Below are 20,786 nucleotides of genomic sequence, written 5' to 3'. Positions count from 1 at the left end.
TCAAGTTTGTGGTAATTTGTCAGGGCAACCACAGGACACTAATAGACTAGTGTCTTGTAATGGCAAAGAATGAGTTAAGAAAGGAAAGGCTGCTGGGTGGTGGTGCCCATGCAGATGGAGGTCTGTGAGTTCAAGGCCAGCCGGATCTACAGATGGAATTCCAGAACAGCCAGGGCTACACAGAGAAACAATCCACAAAATAAAACAGAATAATAAAAAGGAAGGAAGGAAGGAAGGAAGGAAGGAAGGAAGGAAGGAAGGAAGGAAAGGCTAGCTCCAAAGCCACTCTAAAAAAACTGAACCCTCCCAGTTCCGCTAGCTGGGCTTACCCTGGGACTGTTGTCTAACAGTACTGACTCAAATCCCTCAGCCTGGCGTCCACAGGAAGTGCCAGGCAAGGAAGGTTTTCTCCTGCCGATCAAATGAGCCAATTCAAGCCAAATCAGAGAATATAAAGGCAGGTTTATTGGGGGCAGCTCTCAGGCAGTTTCACTAATCTCACATGAAGAGGTCTTGCAGAGGGATATAGAAAATCAGGGGAGGTGGAGGCAGGGAGAGGAAGCTTTCCCTAGTGCACACACACACTGAGAGAGAAGGGAACCAAAATATCTAGATTCTATGGTGAGGAGCCTCTTTGCGAGAGGAAGCCCCGCCCCTGGGCTAGAGAGTTCAGGGTAGAGGGCGGGGCATGCCATCCTGTCCTGTAACAGCTAAGGACTGAGAGGGGACCTGGAGGCCAGGACTGCTTTGGTTAAATGGGCACCTCAGTCTCTTGTCCTGCGTCTGAATCCCAACAAAAGTGAGTGAAATCAGCAGCATTTCTTCCTCCACTTCCGAGCACAACCCCCCCACCCCCACCCCTTATCCAAGAAGACAGAATAGCCTATGCCAATTGTCCAAAGCCCTGGAACCAAGACCTAATTCCTTCTCAGGGCCTCCAAGAAAGAGTTAACAACTATGAGGTACACCAACTCCCACGGAAATGCACAACTATATCATCTACTGACACTTGCGCTTGGAAATATGTGTCCCACCAAATTCAAGAGCAGACTTGAATGCTATAGAGTACTGCACAAATGAGACTTTTATTTCAAAAGGAAGGGGCAGCCATTCTTTCTAGGCATCTGCCAGTTGACAAAAGGGAATGATCTGACTTGATGAGGAAAAGAAGAAAGAGGAGGAGGAGGAGGAGGAGGAGGAGGAGAAGGAGAAGAAGCAAAGCAAAGCATGAGGGCTAAAGAGACGGCAATGCAGTTAAGAGCATGGCCCCAGTTCACACACACACACACACACACACACACACACACACACACACACACTCACCTTTAGTAAGTACTGTGAAGAGTGTGGCAGCAATGCCTGTAATCCCAGTGCTGGGGAGGCAGAGCTGGGAAGACTGCTGGGGCTAGTGACTAGTCAATTTAGCTAACCAGTGAGCTCCAGGTTCAAAATAAGGAGAGCGATTGAGGAAGACGCAGGACCTTGACCTCTGTCTACCATGTTTACATGCCTGCACAGGCATACACGTATATACATCTACACATACATTTTCAAAATAATTTAAAGAAGCCCATACTTCAGAACAATTTAAAGTAATGTACACGATGTACTCAACATGGAGAAAACCCAATATCTTCAAAGCTGAATTTTGAGTATTGGTTATGAAGTGGTTACTATTACAGAAAAGTTCATTTTTACATTACATTTAAAATAGTAGTTGATTGACGTTTTTTTTTTTTAAAAAAAAACAGGAATTAGGCATGCATTCACACTGCAAATTTTCTCTTGTTGATACTGACAGATAGTAAAAGGACAACCCTATTGATAATGATGCTCAGATTCCATGTATGAACTAGACCTCTCCCTGATAAATACAGTCTTCCTATTCATAGCCACTGTCTGTCTTCTCAAAATGATAGCTAAGAGAACAGGGCATATTTTTGGTTTCTCCAAAATTATTAGATGGTGCATTAGTTTATGCTAGCTGAAGTAACACAGAGCATAGCGAATGAATCTCAGTTTTATGTTTGCTTGCAGGAACTATGAAACAGGTAATGCTGACTGGCAGGGATGTGGTTGTGGAGGATGCTTGGCTCTATGCAGTCATTCAGGGTTGACATCCAGGTTGACAGAAGCCCTGCCACCTGCCACAGTTGCCTTTCAAGTGGGGTGACCCAAGAGTACCTGTGGAGACCAGAAGAAGAGGGTATTGGATCCCCTGGAGCTGGAGTTGTGAGCTGCCCTATGTGGGGGCTGGGCCTGCGCTCTTAACTGTTTTGCCGTATAGATCGCTGAGGCGGAATTCATGCCCTTTGGTGGTAGCAAGCACTTTACTGGTTGAGCCATCTTCCCCAGCTCCTTAGAATCCGGGTTTCTTACAGATTTTGTGTTCGGGGCACGGTTGTTCACGAGGTACTGTTATGGTTTTGAAATGGTTCCAGAGGCACAGGAGCCAAAGGCTTGGTCCCAGATGACAGTGCCACTGGGATGCTAACCTCACCAATGAGTCACGTGGGGATAAGTTTCTGGCCCATAGGGCTGAGAGTAGGAGCTAGATGCTGGCGCATGTCTTTGAAGGGTACATCTCTCCTCCAGGGGCATCTGTGTTTCTGACTGCCACGAAACAGGCAACTTTCCTTCACCGCATGCTTCTGCCATATCTCTCCTTCACCACATACCAAGAAGGAACAGAGCCAGCCACAGAAAGAGGCCTCTGAAACCGTAAGCCAAAACCAAATCTTTCCTCTATGAAGTTGATGTTCTTGAGGATTTTTTTTTCATAGAGACAAAAGCAGACAAACCCACAGTAGTTGAGGTCTTTTGAATCCTTCAACCAATTGGAAATTACCAGCACTCGGGAGGCAGAGGCAGGTAGGTTTCTATGAGTTCAAGGTCAGCCTGTTCTGCATAGTGAATTGCAGGACAAGTCAGAGTTTCATGATAAAACCCTGTCTCGGGCTGGAGAGACAGCTCAGAGGTTAAGAGCACTGACTGCTCTTCCAATAGGTCATGAGTTCAATTCCCAGCAACCACATGGTGGCTCACAGCCATCTGTAATGAGATCTGGTGCCCTCTTCTGGCCTGTAGGTGCACATATAGACAGAACAATGTATACATAATCGATCAATCAATCAAAAAAAAAAAAAGACCCCGTCTCAAAATTTAATTAATTAATTAATCCGGGCCAAAGGTCAATTATGGACTTGAGAAGATAATATTATACCAATGCTCGTTCATTGACTGTAACAAATACTACACTACTGAAAGACAGGAGGAATGGGAGAAGCTAAGATGAAGAAAGGAACTACATCCGAACTCTGTCTTGTGTGATGTATTCCTGTAAACAGAATACTACCTTGAAAATACTTTTATAAGAGAAAGAACAATGACAACAAAAGTTTTTGTTTTTGTTTTTTCAATCTTGGGGCTGTTGGTAGAGTTCTCGGTTTGCATCCATGAAACCCTCCCTGGATTTCATCCTCAACTGCGGAGACCTGGCAGTGCATACCTGTAATCCCAGCACCAGGGAAGTGGAGACAGGAGGATCATGAGTGCACAGTCATCTTTAGCTATCAGGCTACTTAGGGAGTCTGACGAGAGCCTGGAATTACATGAGACCTGTTTGAAAACACACAAGGGCTTGAGGAGAGGATGGCTCAGCCATTAAGAGCACTTGCTGCTCTATCACGAGGAATGGAGTTCAGTTCCTAGCACCCATATTGGGTGGCTCACAAACATTTATAACTACACCTCCAGAGAATCCAATGTCCTTTCTGGTCTCCGTGAGTACACACATATTTAAGAGTCAGCAGTGGGGGCTGGAGAGATGGCTCAGTGGTTAAGAGCACTGTCTGCTCTTCCAAAGGACCTGGGTTCAATTCCCAGCACCCACATGGCAGCTCATAACTGTCTGTAACCCCAATTCCAAGGGATCTGACACCATCACACTAATGCACATAAAATAAAAATTAAAAAAAAAAAAAAAAGAGTCAGCAGTGGTGGCACAATCCCAGTGTTCAGGAGGCAGAGGCACATGGATCTCTGAGTTCCAGGCCAGCACATGCTATATTAGTGAAACCTTGTGTTAAAAAATGAAATTAAAGTCAGGCATGGTGGCTTACGCCATTAATCCCAGCACTCACGGATGCAGAGGCAGATTGCTGTGAGTTCGAGGCCAGCCTGGTCTACAAAAGAGAGTCCAGGACAGCCAAGGCTACACAGAAAAAAAAACTTGTCTCAAAAAATAAAAAACAAAAACAGCAACAACAAAAATGAAATGAAGATTAAGGAAATAAGTACTATCGGTGTCCCATTGAAGGCACAAAACTCATAGCTGTAGGTCCCTAAAGGCAGATATAAGACTGCCCAAAGCTTCGACCCCCCCCGGGTGGGGGAGGGGCAATGAAGGACAAGTGGTCTCCCAGGTTGGACATGTAGACTGTAAAGGTATCAGGGCAGGGCAGGGCAAACAGCTGAGGGAAATGTCCCTGTTGCGGTGGGGACCAGGGTCTGAAGCAACCTTGTGAAGTGGGGCTGGCAAGATTTAGGGTTGAGGCCTAAGAACAAAGCTCCCCATTGAAACCCGAATTCAGGAAGGATCAAGGGAGGGCCAGACACAGCAGTGGCCCCTCTGCTGGGCCTCCCAATAGGCTTCCTCCGGGGCATCAGCCACCGCCGCCGCCCCTGCTGCCGCCGCCCCCCGCCGCCGCCGCAGGGGAGCAATCCAAGCAGGAGGCTGCTGGGCCACAGCTGGACGCTGCTTACTGCGCAGTTAGTGGAGAACAAACCCAAGCAAATACCTGCAATATTGAGAGCTTTCAGATGCCCATGTTTTATTCATACCCATTAGCATGGGGTCTGCAGGCCCCCGGAGTCTGAAGGAAATGAGAAAATCACAGAATGTCAGTGCTATAAGAGGCCTGGGGAGTGATCTAATCCAGGCCTTCTTTTTGCCAGGAGGAAATTGAGGCCCACAGAGGGAGGCAACCTGAGGCTGCCCACAGACAAGGAGCCAGGTTAGGCCTGAGGGTGTATGTGTGTGTGTGGGGGGGTGTCTCACAGTCACCAGCTTTGACTTCATTCTTCCTCGCTACACCCATCCATCCATCCCTTTTCCTTCCCACCATCCTTCCTCCCTACTTCCCTTCTTTCTTCTCTTCCTCCTCCTTCCCTACCTTTCTCATACCTTTCCTTTACTTCCCTGTCTCCTTTTTTACCCTCCCTCTCCTTTCTTTTCTCCATCCTTTCCTGTCTTTCTCCCACTCTTTTTCTTTCTCTCTCCCTTTCTTCTTCCTCCTCCCTACCTTTTCCATCCCCTTTCCCTCCTTCTCTCCCTTCCTCCTTCCCTCCCTTTCTCCTTTTCTTCTTTCCCCCTCCCTTTCTCACATCTCCCCCACCTCCCTTCCTTCCTATTTGCTTTTTGCCTTTCTGAGCCAGTAGTCTGCTGCTGAGGCTCCTCAAAGCCTCTGGAGATGGAGAGGGATCTGATGCTTCTCTTTGATCTGTGCTCTTGCCTCCAGACCACAAGGATCGGAGGGAGAGGAGTGTGTAAAGCAGTGAGGATTTCCCCAAGTGAGGGAGGAAAGCTCAGTGCATGGGGACTGGGCCTGGATGGCTTTCTAGTTGTGGGTCAAGTTTTAGGAGTTACAGAAGTTTAGGGGTGGGAAAACAATGGACGAGTGGTATATGTTAATGAGATAAAGCACAGAGGTCATCATTACATTAACAGAGTCCAACCGCCATCCCTGTGGGCCATTTAGAAATCAAAGTCTGGTGATAGCTCCTCTGCAGAGGAATGGAGACATTCAGAAGAAGGGAGTATCTATAGGAAAGTGGGGGCCACATGGCAAGATTTTCACGGATGCACTCCTCCAGGACTGTGTGGTACCATTCCACCCTAGGACTCCCTTTGCCCCTTTTTGTCCACTTAGTGTTAGAATCTGCTGTCACCTGTCTTCTGTCTCAGCCTTGCAGGGTCTGGTCTGTCCTTGGGAACCCAGAGGCTCTTTCCTGGGATCATTATAAGGCCTCTTCACCTGCAGGTGGCAGGAAAGCAAAAGCACCCTGGGGTTGCACAGGAAGGGCAGTGACAACCAGAACTGAGTCCAGAGCTTCCTTCTAGCCCCCTCCCTCCTTACCTGGTCTCTGTGTGCCTGGAGGTGGGGAATGCTGCCTTCCTTGTTTCCTCGTTTCTGGCACTGTGGGGCTCTCTGCTGTGAGCACTGACTGCCGCTGGCTCTGGTGAGTGGTGAAATAAGACCCGGAGAGGCCATATTGACCTTAGTCTGGCAGCAGTAGTGAGGTTCATGTAAGGTGTGCTAGGTAACTGTGCCCCACCGGACAGACATGACGCAGGGGTGGCAGGCCCAGAATGACAGGTAGACCTGGGGATTCATATTTGGAGTCTTCCAAAGGAGCTTGCCCAAGATTGCAAAGGTTCAGAGAAGGCGTCTGACAGCCAGGGGTAGGGAGGAAAAAGAAAAGGTGCAGTGGAGGAACCTGGAGGACGTGATACTTGGGTCAGTCCGCTCACATCCCACTCTAATGTCCACCTAGCCAGCTTGCCACTGCTACAGGGTCTGAAAAGAGAAACTCTTGCCCTTGGGCTCCTTCGTAGACAGGATGGCATGTGACACAGTGGTGACATTAGCAGAAGGCAGCTGGTAATGGCGTCTAGTTAGCCTTGCCCTCTTGCTTTCTCTTCTTACTGCAGAGATCCTGGGGGTGTCTCGGCAAAAGCCATCTTGAGACTATAAGGGGAAGGGGAGAAGAAATTGCCAAAGAGGAACACATGGAACCCAGTCCTTCCCAGATGGCTCAGCGTAGAAGGAGGAAACATTTTGAACATGTTTAAGCCACCATGCTTTGAGTTTTCTATTGCTTAAGCAGAAGGGATGGGTCGGATTAAGTGCTGTAAGAGTGTGTGGCAATGGGGACAGTAATGTGCCATTCACTGCCTCAGAGAACTGGAAGGCCTCTGAGCAGAACAAATAGACTTTAGGGCGGGTCTAGTGCAGAACACTGATGTTATCACCAGGATCTGGTTTCTTTTGGCCATTCATCTTTGAACCAATCACGAACCAGTCAGGCCCACCATGTCCTCCCAAATCGCAGCATGGAATCGTTACAGGTGAGCTATGAGCGACAGCAAAGTACCAAAGAGGGATGAGTCTTAAGAAGGTCATTGGCAGAGAAGTAAATGGGCCAGGGGAGGTGGGGATCACACTTTCAAGAAAGTTGATGCTGTGTAGGAAAGAAACATGACACTGTCTGGAATGAGGAGACAGGGTCACAGGAAGGTTGCCCAGTCATGTCACCTTTAATGATGAGGACACATTCTGATCAGCCTGCTGTCAGGTGAGCTGTTGCTGCGCCAACATCCCTGTGTACGTACGTATGCAAACGAAGCCGACCACGTCACTAGGCAACAGGAATCTCTCAGCTTCTTTATAACCTTGTGGGATCACTGCCGTATATGCAGACGTCAAGCGCTGAGATGCGGTGTGTGATTGTGTAGAATTCTTAGATGGAAGAAAGGAGCTGCTAATGAAAGGGAGGGGGGCGGACTAGAAGAAAAGAGGAGGGCTGGGAGGATTCCCAGGACGCCTTTTGAGGAATTCGAACAGAGGAAATGATACAGAGAAGTCACGGTGGAGAGGCAGGCAGGAGAAACCCTGGGAGGTGGCATGCAAAGAGAGCAGGAGCTTGTCACATTGTTCCCAGCTGTCATCCTGTTCCACTGCTGTATAGCACTTTACCACAGTCAAGCAGCTTCAAGCAACGTGTGCCCACCTCTGTTTCCGGATTGGGTTTTCTGCTTGAATTCTCCTGAGGTACACGGTGTCTGCCCACAGTCTGTCTTTCTGGAATTCAGAGACTCCCCAGGCTCTGTGGTTGCTGGCGGAACTCAGTTTCTGGCAGTGAGTCTGAGGTCCCCATCTATTTTGCTAGCTGTCAGTCAGGGAATTGCCCCAGCTCCTTGCCTCATAGCTCCCTCTGTGCCCATCTCCTTATATGCTTCTGGTTGGTGGCTGCTTTCTTCCCTGAAGTAGGCTGGTGAGTCTCACTGGTGGATTGACCCTCTTTGACTTTGTGGACAGTCTTTTGATTAGGTCAGGCTGACCCTGAATGATCACCCTTTTGATTCTGTCAAAGTCATCTGATTAGAGATCTTAGTTACATTTGCAAATTCCCTTCTGTTACATAGCAGAATTGAGAGAGTGACAGCCTATCATGTGCCCAAATCCTCCTTATACTCAAGAGAGGAGAGGGTTAGGGGTATAACTCAGGGGTAGGGCACTAAGCTAGCATATACAAGGCCCTGAATTCCAGCCATAGTCACACACACACACACACACACACACACACACACACACACACACCCTTCTGTCTGATACTTTCTTACCACTTCTCCAAACTACCTCCCTGAAGGTGTCTGCACTGCCCTGTACATAACCTGGGACACAATGGCCTGCTTGAATCCACCAGTCAGCAGAAGGCTGGCCAAAGCTAAGGCTTCCTAAAAGTCCAGGCAGGACCAGGCGGTGGTGATGCAGCCTTTAATCCCAACATTCAGGAGGCAGAGGCAGGCAGATCTCTGTGAGTTCAAGGCCAGCCTGGTCTACAGAGTGAGTCCAGGATAGCCAGGGCTACACAGAGAAACCCTGTCTCGACACTCCCCCCTCCCCCAAGAAAAAAACCCAGGTGGAGAAAATTATCAGAGCACTGAGACACCTGAGATAAGGACAGTGGGTGGCGGCAGGTATGGGCTGAGCAAGGGATCTCTGTCCCTTCTGCTACCCATGGCTTGCTTGCCTGCTTGCCAAATCTGTGACTCTAGTTGGATGATCCATTACTACTCCCTGACTTTCATCCTGTTTATCACCCACCCATCCTTCATAAAGGACAGACTCAGTAAATAAAAACTCAGGATGCAAATTAAACGTGAACTCCCTCCCCCCTCCACTGTGAACAAAGTTCTTCTCCTGAAAGAATCATTGCATCTTTAAAATTTCGTTTAACCAGGTATCCTACATTTGAGCTGGCAACAGTTCACAGAATTCTGAGGCAATGGGCACAAAAGTTGAGAGCTCCAAGAGTTCCTTGAGGGCTAGGGACGTGGCTCGGTGAGAGTGTTTGCCCAGCTCCATCTCCCGCACAGGATAAACTGGACCTAAACACTAGCACTCAAGAAGTGGAAGCTCTGGAGGACTCAGAAGTCAGGGGCAGCCTGGGCTCCATGAGGCCTTATCTTGAAAGCAAATAAACTGTTTGAAGCACCACCCAAAGCGTGTCATTTGAAAATACCTTGGACCACCAAACCTTTGGCAGAGTACAGGGAATCATAAGAAAGAAGGGGAGTTAGTCTGATACAGAAAGGATAGGAGCTCCACAAGGACCAAATATATCTGGGCACAGGGTCTTTTCTGAGACTGACATTCAACCAAGGACCATGTATGGATATAACCTAGAACCTCCGCTCAGATGTAGCCTGTGGTAGCTCAGTAACCAATTGGTTTCCCAAAGCAAGGGGAACAAGGACTATTTCTAACAGGAACTCAATGACTGGCTCTTTGGCCTCCCCACCCCCGAAGGGAGGAGCAGTCCTGTTAGGCCACAGAGGAGGACTTTGCAGCCAGTCCTGAAGATACCTGATAAAACAGGATCAGATGAATGGGGAGGAGGTCCTCCCCAATCAGTGGACTTGGAAAGGGGCAGAGAGGAGATGAGGGAGGGAGGGAGGGAGGGAGGGACTGGGAGGGAATGAGGGATCGGGACATGGCTGGGATACAGAGTTAATAAAATGTAACTGATAAAAAAATAAAATAAAATAAAATAAAATAAAATAAAAAAAGAAAATACCTTGGACCAAAAATCCATCTGTAACAATGTTTGAAAATGGAGACAGAGGGCTGGAGAGACAGCTCAGGGATTAAGAACATGGAGTGCTCTTACAGAGGACCTGAGCTCTGTTCCCAGCACTCACATCAAGTGGCTCACAACTGCCTATAATTCTAGCTCTGTGGAATTTGACACCCTCTTCTGGCCTCATGGGTACCATACTCACACGCGCGCACACACATGCACACATGAGAGAGAGAGAGAGAGAAACAAATCTTTATTTTTTTTAAATCACTTTGAAAGGTCCGCTCACAGGGAGCACAAACTTCTCATCACTTCTCTATTCTCCCTTCCCTAGCCCCCGTTTGAGTTATATGATTTCTTGTTATATGATTTCTGCATGCGGCTACAGAGCCCTATCTACCCACTGTAGCTGCAAAGTGAGAGAAAGGGCTTAGTTTGCAGTCTCTAGAGCGCATGCATGCACTACTGAGTGAGCCAGCCTGCCACGTCCTGGTTGGTTCGCTTACCTTCAGGGTGGGCCCTGGGAATGTGATTGGTAGACATCAAATTCTAAGGGGAGGTGTGACCGACGAAATTTGCTGGGAGATTGACAGATGACATTTAAGCACATATGTCCCCGTTCCGGGTACCCCTTCCTTCCTCCAGGTGAGTGAAGGCCCTGAAATCCCAACTTTGCCAGTCAGTAGCTAGACAGTAGCCTTTGAGAGGCAGAACTCGTTATAAGGGTTCAAGGAAATTAGTTGTAATGCCACCAAAAGCCTTTCATTGAAACCCTAACTCCCGGTAACATTGTATTTGATGGCAAACCCTATTAGGAGGACTCCAAGAGTGAATGAGGTTAGAGCCTACCTGTTTACTAGTATCTTTTTTTTTTTAAAGATTTATTTATTTATTATGTATACAGTGTTCTGTCTGCATACCAGAAGAGGGCACCAGATCTCATTGTAGATGGTTGTGAGCTACCATGTGGTTGCTGGGAATTGAACTCAGGACCTTTGGAAGAGCAGCCAGTGCTCTTAACCTCTGAGCCAGCTCTCCAGCCCTTTCACTAGTATCTTTAGAAGGGAGAGACTCACTAGGTAAGACTGTTTACGTTATACGGACTGGGGTTCAGTTCCCAGTGACCTCATCATAACTCACAACTGTCTATAACTCCAGTTTTAGGAGATCCACTGCCCTCTTCTGGCCTCCACAGGCCCCAGGTCTGCATGTGGTGCACAGACACACGCAGGCAAAACATCCATACTCATAAGAATAACGATTTAAAAAAAAATCTATTTGGCAGGAGCAATAGGAAGCAGGAAGGGACAGACTTGGCAAGAGACCTGCCTCTGCCTCCAGCTGGAAATGACCTTGGACAAGTCAACCCGGGCCTCGGCCTTCTCGTCTGAAAGATGGGACCTTGCTCTTACATCTCATGTTTGTGTCTAAAGCCTCTCCCAGCTCTACATGTCTCCCTTACATGCCTGGCTACACTCCTGTAAGCCCGGTGCTGTGGTGTGATGTGTAGAGACCGGAGGATTACTGGGGCTTGCTGGTTTACCAGCGTAGCTCCAGGTTCAGGACACTCGACATCTTCCTCTGTCTGGTGGGTGCACAGGAAACACATAAGGGCCCTTGCTCGACTCGTGCCCACGCACGCACACACGCGTGCCTGTGTGAAAGAGAGAGAGAACGCCAAGATTTTCTCTCTCCTCACCTTGTGAGGACGGTAGGCTATCCATAAGACAGAACGATGGCCTCACCAGAACCAGCTAATTGGTACTTTAATCTTTTGCCTTCAGATGCTTGAGGGATCTGGGCACAGCAGGTTGAGCAGAATTCGGGCCCTGAGACCAAACTATCAACACGGCATGTAAGAGATCAACAAGGACTCAAAGAAGACGGCCAGCTTCTGTGTGATCTCAGACCTCAGCAGTGACTGGAAGTGAGGCTTTCATAAGATGAGGCTTCCGTCCTGCTCAACAGAGCCTCAGCTCTGACAGGAAGCACATAGATCAGCCCGGGGCCTCTCCAGAGACATCGATAAGGTTTACCTCTAGGGAGAACACTATTTATTATAAGGAATCCGTTTAGCACGGTTATGGAAGCTAACTCCCTCTTTCCACCACCCTCTCAGCTTCCCCTGAGTGTGGTAAGCCAGGACAGGCCTGGGCTTCATCTGCCTTGGCTGTTGGCCCATCAGTCAACCTGGATGTCCTTGTTTACATAATCTCTCTTCTCTCACGGTGATTAAAGTGCTGAATCTCACAGACCTGTCAAGTCCTGGGTACAAGCAATTCCAAGACCTATATAGCATGCAGGCAACTCTGGTTCATGGACTCTCTGCTCTGGGCTTGCTCTGGCAGACAAGAACCCCAAAAAAAGACATAAAATCATCTTCCTGTTAAGGAGGTGTATAAGTTGCTTTAGCCAGAGGGAGGCCAGCTCCCCGACAGAAGCACCTCCTGTATAAACCTCCTCCACCTCCAAAGCAGCCAAGCTTGCAAGGGAGACATATAGAACCGAGAGAGGCTTTAGACATGAACTTCAGGTGTGAAAGCAAAATCCCACTTTTCTGATGAGAAGGTTGAGGTCAGATTGGGAGTGAACTGCTCAGGGAAAAACAACAACAAGAAGAACAAAAACAACTGGAGGCAGAGGCAGTGTCAGGTCTGCCCTTCCTGCTTTCTACTGTTCCTGCCAACTGAGAGTCTCCCAGTCCTGTGGGCAAATGGACCCTGAATTGTCTAGTGTGGTGGTTTGAATGAGAATGGCCACAGAGGCACATAGATTTGGAGGTATAGTCATGAGCAAGTGGCACTACTTGAGAAAGCTTAGGAGGTGTGGCCTTAGGAGGAAGTGTAGCACTGTGGTAAGGGCATTGAGGTTTCAAGAGCCCAGGCCAAGCTCTGTGGCTTCCTCTCCCTGCTGCCTGTAGATTGGGGGGGTTGAACTCTCAGCTACCTCTCCAGCACTATGTCTGCCTGCCTGCCGCCATGTTCTTCCCACCATGGTGATAACGAACTAAACCTCTGAAACTGTAAGCCGGTCCCAATGAAATGCTTTCTTTTATAAGAGTTGTGTGGTCGCGGCGTCTCTTCACAGCCATAGAACAGTGACCAAGATATCTAGCTAAGAGCAACAGCAGAGAAGCCTCGCCCACCAAGATCTAGGCCTACCCTAGGCTCCTGGTCTCTATTATTGGACCTGCAGTTACAAGCGGCCCACCCAATCCTGAAATGGCACCGTCCAGGAAAATGCCTCTGTCCCATCTCCTAAGTTCTGCACCCAGGAGCAGAGGGCTGGGAAATGATCCACATCCCTGGACGACAGATGATGGATAGAGAATGACACAAGCATCCCAACTCTGAAAAATCAAAGTACTATGGATTGAAGAAGGAGAGGTCCTAACCCACACAAGCTCCCCCAACCCCCCCCCCCCCCACCAGTTACCAGCTTTGCTTGGGCCACACATCAAACTTCTCACCTGTAAAGCAGCTTAGTACTAAATAGCCGACCATGGTATTCAAGCAACTGCCATTCCAGACTAGTCAGAGAAAGAAATTAAGAATGGATTGAACACACAGACATTTTTTTTCTCGTCATTGTTCCTCAAACAATATGATCTAACAACTATTTGCATAGCATTTGCGTTGTTTGATGTATGGTAATTTGAAGTATAGAAGGCAGGCGTGGAGGTTCCACGCAAGTACTGTGCCTCATATAAGGGACCTGAGTATCTGGGGACTTGGAAATCTAGGAAGTGATGGAAGGTGTCCCGCCACGAGTCCGCAATGGAAATGGGAGGATGACTATATTTGCCTCATTGGATTATACTGAGGCTCCATCAAGAGGGGCATGAAAGGAGTCTAGGAGACAACAAATTAGTTCAGGGGGCGAAGACAGGGTCCTCAGCCTACGGGATGGAGTCTCCTGGACATACGCTGCGGGGCTGAGAACAGCTGCAGAGGAAACACAGGCAGAAAGCAAGGGGACAGAATGGGGTTCCCGAAAAGGCTCCCGGCCATGCCAGTCACCCGGGCTATAATTTGCTTGCTAATTTCCCATCTTCCTGGTTTACACCACTTAGAGCTCATGCTGGCTAACGCAGTGACTTGGATGAATGGTTCCCACAGGCTGTGTTAAGGGCTTGGTCCACCACAGGGTGGTGCTGTCGGAAGGTGGTGGAATCTTTGCTAGGCGGAGCCTAGTGTAACGTCCTTAGTCACTAGGGGTGTGTCCTTGACATGGAGCCTGGCTCAGAAGGTAAGTGGCCTGTTCTGTCATGCGCTCACCCTGTGATGGGCTGCCTCAAACAAGTTGGCCCACCCAATCTCCGAATGGAACCTCAACAACCGTGACCCCAAATAAACCTTTCCTTTCTGTAAGTTAATTGTCCCAAGTGTTTTCTTATGAGAACCTACAACTGATCCATACAGGCTGTATCTTCCTTAACCAATAGAAAAAACCAGCCTCAAATTGGCCTGTAAATGAACAAATATTTCTTCAACAGCAACACTTGGCAAAACAGAAAAAAACCTCCAAGAGCTGAGATGCATCTCTGTTGCAAGAAGTCAATCTCAGGTGAAGGAATTAATTTTAAATCAGCTAAACAGAAAACATTGTCTCCCAGGTCCCTCTCCACCTCCACGCTAGAGTAGCTTGGGAGCTAGAGAAAGAGGGATAGAAAATCCTTTAGGCAAGCGTTTTTTTTTTTTTTTTTTTTTTTTTTTTTTTTTGCTCCTGGCCAGAGTGAAGGTGAGGGAACCTACGAGGCAGCAACATGGGCCACCCAGGGGACCCTAGTCCAGGCAGCTCCTACTGATTCATTATCCTGCAAGGAGATAATCCTTGCTCTCTCTCTCTCTCTCTCTCTCTCTCTCTCTCTCTCTGAGGGAGGCCTGTGCCACAGCTTAGCTTCCCCACAAATGTCAAATGACCTCATCCTTATGCCTCCTGTGTGGTTGGAGTGTCATAAAAACAATGGATGCACACGCAAAGTTCAGACCCAGCCATCCCACACTTAATTGGATGTGATGAGAGGAAGCGATACTTTCGCCCTCGCTGCCCTCACCTCCCAGAGACCCTTCTATCATGGAATCCCCACCCCCACCCCACCACCTACTGCCTGGGCTGTCATGAGCCCTCTAGGGATGCCTGATGTGGGTGCCTGTTGCAGGCTATGGTGGATGCTGTTTTGCCAGTTGGGAAACCTACAGATGGCTGCGTACCACCCCCAGAGAGTCGGAAGTTAGTGGTGTGGAAAAGGAGGGGGTACTTCTGAAGAATTTAAAGTTTTCCTGAGATCCTGCATCGAGGAATCCCGAGACCCTTAGAAATTTATTTCCAAAGAATTTGTGTCCTGGAGCTGAGGTGGCAACAGCATTTCTCACACGCGAGCTGGCCTAGAAACACCCCCCCCCTCCCAAAGGCTTATCACAGAGCTTGCCTTTGCATTCAGCAGACCTGGGAGTTTGCCTTTTGGAAGCTGTTGTTCGCTCCGTGCTAGGAATTTTGCTAGGGCCTTGTACATCGTGCTAGGCAAGTGCTCTACCACTGAGCTAAATTCCTAGTCCTGAAAATGTGTTGGTTGTTGTTGTTTTTCTCAAGGCGGGGTTTTTCTGTGTAGCCTTGGCTGTTCCGGACTCACTTTGTAGACCAGGCTGGCCTCAAACTCACAGCGGTCTGCCTGCTTCTGTCTCCCAAGTGCTCAGACTAATGGCGTGTGCTAGCACGCCTGGCTGGAAATGTTTCTCTACTGAGTTCCTTGGTGATCCAGATGGTCTGGAGGCCTCACGGACGAACACTAGAGAAGATTATTGGCTTCAATAAACAGGAGTTAGCCTTTTGAACCTTCTCTGCAGCCCATCTGTGGACCTGTTTATAAAATGGAATGAGAACCACTCCACTCTTCCGTCTGGAGGTGTGACATAGCTATAGAGCACTGCCTAGCACACACAGCTTTCCGGGCTCTATTCCTAACACTGGAAAAACAAACAAACAAACAAACAACTTTTATCCATGGTATTATATACTCCTCAGTATCTAAAGGTACTTTCATTTTTCACCATTGCTCCAGTTATGTTTGATTACTCTGGCAAGCATCCTGTTCCCTTTGGTATAGACAGATCCATACCCTCCCCCACTCCAACCCCCACCCTCCTAGCTGCCGCTACCTCTTAAGTCATTTTCCATCCTTGTTTCTGGGCTGTAATTGCCTGAGCTTCATTCAGACTTGAACCCAATTTGTCTCACCCACTGTACGACCCCATTGCCGTGACGTCTGTATCTCCGGTAATGGTTCAGAACACAGCTTGGGCTGGTGAACTTTAATAGGGATCACCTTTTTTATTTATCCCCTTTAACACCATCTAGCCTAAATGATCCTCGTGGCAGGCCTCTGAGGTCATCATCATGACCTGGGTTAAGAAATGCAGAAAGAGAGGCCCAGGGCAGTTAAGTTATTTGCCTGTGGTGACAGAGCTGATAATGAATGCTGAATGTGGAGTTAGCTCCAGGGCCCCCTATTCTCTGCCAGGTGCGGTTTCCTTTAGGAATGAGAGTCTGCTCTGAGAACAGCCCTGAGCTCTTTCTCCTGCCAGCACCAGCCTCCCAGCCATGTCCTCCGGATCAGCAAAACCATGCAGGGGAGGGTGCGTGCGAGCGTGTGAGAAGGCCTTTCTTGCTTGCTGCTTTCTCTCAAGCATGTCTCTCAGATGCTCAGGGCCTCCTCTCCCCTGAAGAGCCACCACCAAGCCTGCTTCCCCATGTGTTTAGACATCCTTTCCCAGGCCTTCCAAAGAGCTGCCCTGTCCATTTCTCACAGCACATGGCTGAGCACTGTCCTTCCCAGGACCACCTGCCTTCCATACCAGGTTTTGACAAAGTTAAGAAGACCTCTCGGGTAGCGCTCCAGGTATTAATGCCACAGCCTCAAGGATTCGTTCGTTCTGCTAATGTCTATGAGGCACCTGTCCCATTCACGCTGCTGGGAATTGAGCTACAGACAGTCTTCGCTATGATTTAAAAAAAAAAAAAGATTTACAAGTTGTATGCACTCTACAGAAATAGAACTTCAGGTGTTTGATTAGGAAGCTTAGCTTTTTTGGGGACAAGCTCTCATCATGGAGTCTAGGTTGGCCTCAAACGCACGATGATCCCTCTGCCTCAGGAGTGTGCTTCAGTAGACTTATACGCCAGGTGGCTATTGGAGGGGATACCTGAACAGGTGATCCTGGGTGGCATAAACGGCAAGCTGAGGAAATAAGCCAGTGGGCAGTTTTTCTCCATGTGTTCTACCTCAGTTCCTACCTCCAAGTTCCTGCACTGACTTTCCTTCATTATAGGCTATAATGTATAAGATTAAATTATCCCCTTTCTTCCCAGGTTCCCTTCTTTTCTTTTTGGTAACATTTATTATGTTCACAGTGTTCTGTCTGAATGTACACCTGCAGGCCAGAAGAGGGCACTAGATCTCATTACAGATGGTTGGGAGCCACCGTGTGGTTGCTGGGAATTGAACTCAGGACCTCTGGGAGAGCAGCCAGTGCTCTTAACCTCTGAGCCAACTCTCCACCCCCCCCCCCCCCCGCAACCAAGTTGCTTTTGATCATGGTGTTTATCCCAGCAACAGAAAGTAAACTAGAGCAGTAGCTAAGGATGGCCTTGAACTTCTGATCCTCCAGCCTACACCTCCCAGATTACACGAGTGTGTCGCCATGTCTAGTTTATACAGTGCTACGGTTCAAACTCAGGACTTTGTGCACATTAGTCAAGCAACTCAGCTACATCCTTAGCAACAAGTAAAGCGTTTCTACTGAACTTTTAACCTGGGCTATTTTTAACTGGGGACTATTTTCAACTTGGGCTATTTTCAACTAGCTCCATTATATACCCAAGAACATCTGTGCAAAATCTTGGTCACCTACCTCAAAATATTTTACCAGGAAGACTAGAGAACCAGGGAACACGAGCCCAGAATAACAGGGATTCCACATAGCTTCTTTTCTGTTGCCCTACAACAGAACCTAGAGCCTGGTGGCTGTTCAATAAGGATTCAATGTATCAATCAATGAATGAAAGCGTAGGTGGAAAGGGCACCCACCTTAGTGATTGCCCTGTTCTCTCTTCCCAACAGAGCTGTAGTTCACTGGTCTGAATGATGTGTCTCTTTGGTGCTACAGTCCAAGTTGACTATGATCACCAAATTACTAGACCTCATTTAGGAAATGGGCATAAGCCAGGCACAGTGGCCCATGCTTATGATCTCTGTACTCAGGGAGGCAGAGGCAGGCAGGTTGCTGTGAGTTCGAACCCACCCTAGTCTACAAAGCGGGTCCTGGACAGCCAGGGCTACACAAAGAAACCCGGTTGAGCTGGATAGAGAGAGACAGAGACAGACAGACAGACACAGAGAGAGAGAGAGAGAGAGAGAGAGAGAGAGAGAGAGAGAGAGAGAGAGAAAGAAAGAAAGAAAGAAAGAAAGAAAGAAAGAAAGAAAGAAAGAAAAAGAAAAACACCCTTCAGTTTAGGGGGCCAGCCTCCTGAGAAGGCTAGTTGGAAGTGTTCATGAGCCCTCAAGAAGCAGTAGAGATACACTGTACATGAAATGAACATAAAAACTGAAGAAGAAAGGGAGGAAGAGGAGGAGGCAAAAGAAGAAGAAGGGAGTGGGGTTGGGGAAGAAGATGAGTAAGAAGAAGAAAGAGGAAGAGTTCATCCATTGTCTCCCACCTTTCCTGGGTCCAGCTCTAGAATCCCTTACTGACCTGAGGCCCTTACAAAACCTGGCCTCTAGTCACCCCAGCTGTGGGCATAGGGGAAAGCACGGAGTCCAGAAGTGAGAGGAGGAGGAGGCCTGGGAGGCCAGGGCAACCAAATAAGCACAGGAAGCAGAGCTCCACTGCTGATTTGCTTGCCTACGGGCAGGGAATGTGGCTGGTTTCTCTCCTAGGTGGTCCAGGGCAGGAATTGAGATCAAGGGTCAGATTCTGGAGTTGGTAAAGTAGGCTTTAGATCATCACAATCTCTGTGCAATTACTGTTTTTCAAATGGATTAATGAGCCATCCTTATCTCAATAAATAACAGGGTCCTTGCTGCCCTGGTTTCTAGCTCTTGCTCAAGACGTATTTGACCCTTGATGGCCCCTCTTGATTTCTGACGCAAGAGGAGATCAGGTAGAAGGCTGGGAGTGTGGGTGGTTATCTTGGTTCCCGGCCTATGGCCTCCTTTTGGCCCCGACTGGAGGAGGACAAAGAAACGAGAATTTCTCGCGATGGCTGCTCATAGTATCTGAGACACAGGGAAGGCGGAAGCTCAGACGGCAGAGGACTAGGTTTACCTGTGGGTAGAAAGCTGCCAGCCCCCCTTTTCCTGACCCCCTTTCCGCCCCTGATCTTACCTCCACTCCCTTCCTAGAGCTCATTAGGAGACTGGCAGCTCTTGCCATCTCTGGTTTCCCTGGCTTCCCCCCTTCAGTGCTCCTACTACGTCGTGACTTCCGCTTTCTTCTCACTGTGCCTCTTCTTGATATTCTCTGCCCCCCTTCTCACACAGCTTAAATACCACAAGGAATTGTTCCTATCGTTTCCAGGCAGACATCTTCAGCTACTTAGCTCTCTCTGGCTGCCCCGTATGCTTCAGAGCAAATCCATCAGCCCTAGTTACCCAGAGGTCACCACCTGCTCCAGTCCATATTCACTCCCTACACACTGCCGGGGCCCGCTCTAACTTAACGGCCATGGCCCTCATTTGAACTAAATGCTACTCAGCCATTAGCCTATATCTTTGCCAGTTATTGCCCTGGTGACAGTCTCCTAGGTGACAACTTCCCACTTCCTCCACACTCTGACACCTCCTTGTCCTCCACCCTCTCTTCCCTAGCAGATGATGGCCTTGTTTCCGTGGCCCATTCAACAAACTGAAACCATCCCCAGCCTCCACCGTCACACACCCTCCTGCGTGCCTTCCCACTTTCCATCGAGGATGAACTGTCACATCCCAGCCAACACCCCGTTCCCACTCCATGCACAGCTGATTCCTGCATTCCTTTCCTCCCTCCTGCATAGCCAGCTATTCCCCGGGCTCTGCTGTACTCTCTGCTGCAAACGAATCTCTCATTTCTCCCAGCTCAAAATTCATAGTCTGCATGGCAGCACACACCTATAATTCCCACCTCTTAGAAGGCAGATATAGGAAGATGAGAAGTTCAAGCTCATCCTCAGCTATATAGCAAGCCTGAGCAATTGGAACCTAACTGCTGAGCAGAGTGGGAGGAAAGGAAGCCGGGGTGGTTGATCAGTTCTAAGCCCCACATCCAGAACACAGCCTTTGATCCTCGAAAGCCATTTTTCTACACACTCAGTAGACCAGGAGACATTTTTTTGGGGGGCGGGGGAGAAGTGAGAAGTAGAACAAACAAAATATTTGCATCAAGCACTTTACCCATTGAGCTGATTCTGCAGGCAGCTCCTTCCTTGTCTCCTTTTCACCAAGAAACATAAAGCAGATAGAAAAATGACGAGAACATTGGTGTACTGATTTGAAGATAGATCTTCAAATCTCCATGCTGACGACGGTCCCTTTCTTTCTGTTTTAATGATTTAAATTTTTTTTACCATTTATTTGTGTGTGTGTGTGTGTGTGTGTCTGCATGAGAATGGTGCACACGAACAATAGTGTGCACATGAAGGTCATAAAACTTTGGGGAGTTGGTTCTCTCTTTCTACCATGCAGGTCCCAGGCCTGCATGGAAGCCAGGCCATCAGGCTTAGGGGCAAGCACCTTTACCTGGCCTTTCATTTTTATTTCTTGGTTGACACGAGATATTCCAGATTTGGAATATTGTGACTAAAACTGCTATGGCAGACAGACAGACAGACAAACAAACAAATAAATAAATCTATTTTGAGTCAAAGAAGCCAGATATAAAAGAACAAAT

General features: G+C 48.3%; 1 pseudogene; it reads right to left on the bottom strand.

Annotated features, from left to right (window-relative positions):
* LOC110563864 (10 kDa heat shock protein, mitochondrial-like) overlaps positions 1–15,379 on the bottom strand; it is a 46,844-nt pseudogene extending 31,465 nt beyond the window's left edge.
* Between the last annotated feature and the right edge of the window lie 5,407 nt (positions 15,380–20,786).

The sequence above is a fragment of the Meriones unguiculatus genome, chromosome X (assembly GCF_030254825.1).
Source record: "Meriones unguiculatus strain TT.TT164.6M chromosome X, Bangor_MerUng_6.1, whole genome shotgun sequence".
NCBI classification, from domain to species: Eukaryota; Metazoa; Chordata; class Mammalia; order Rodentia; family Muridae; genus Meriones; species Meriones unguiculatus.
This window is presented reverse-complemented; position numbering and strand designations above follow the sequence as displayed.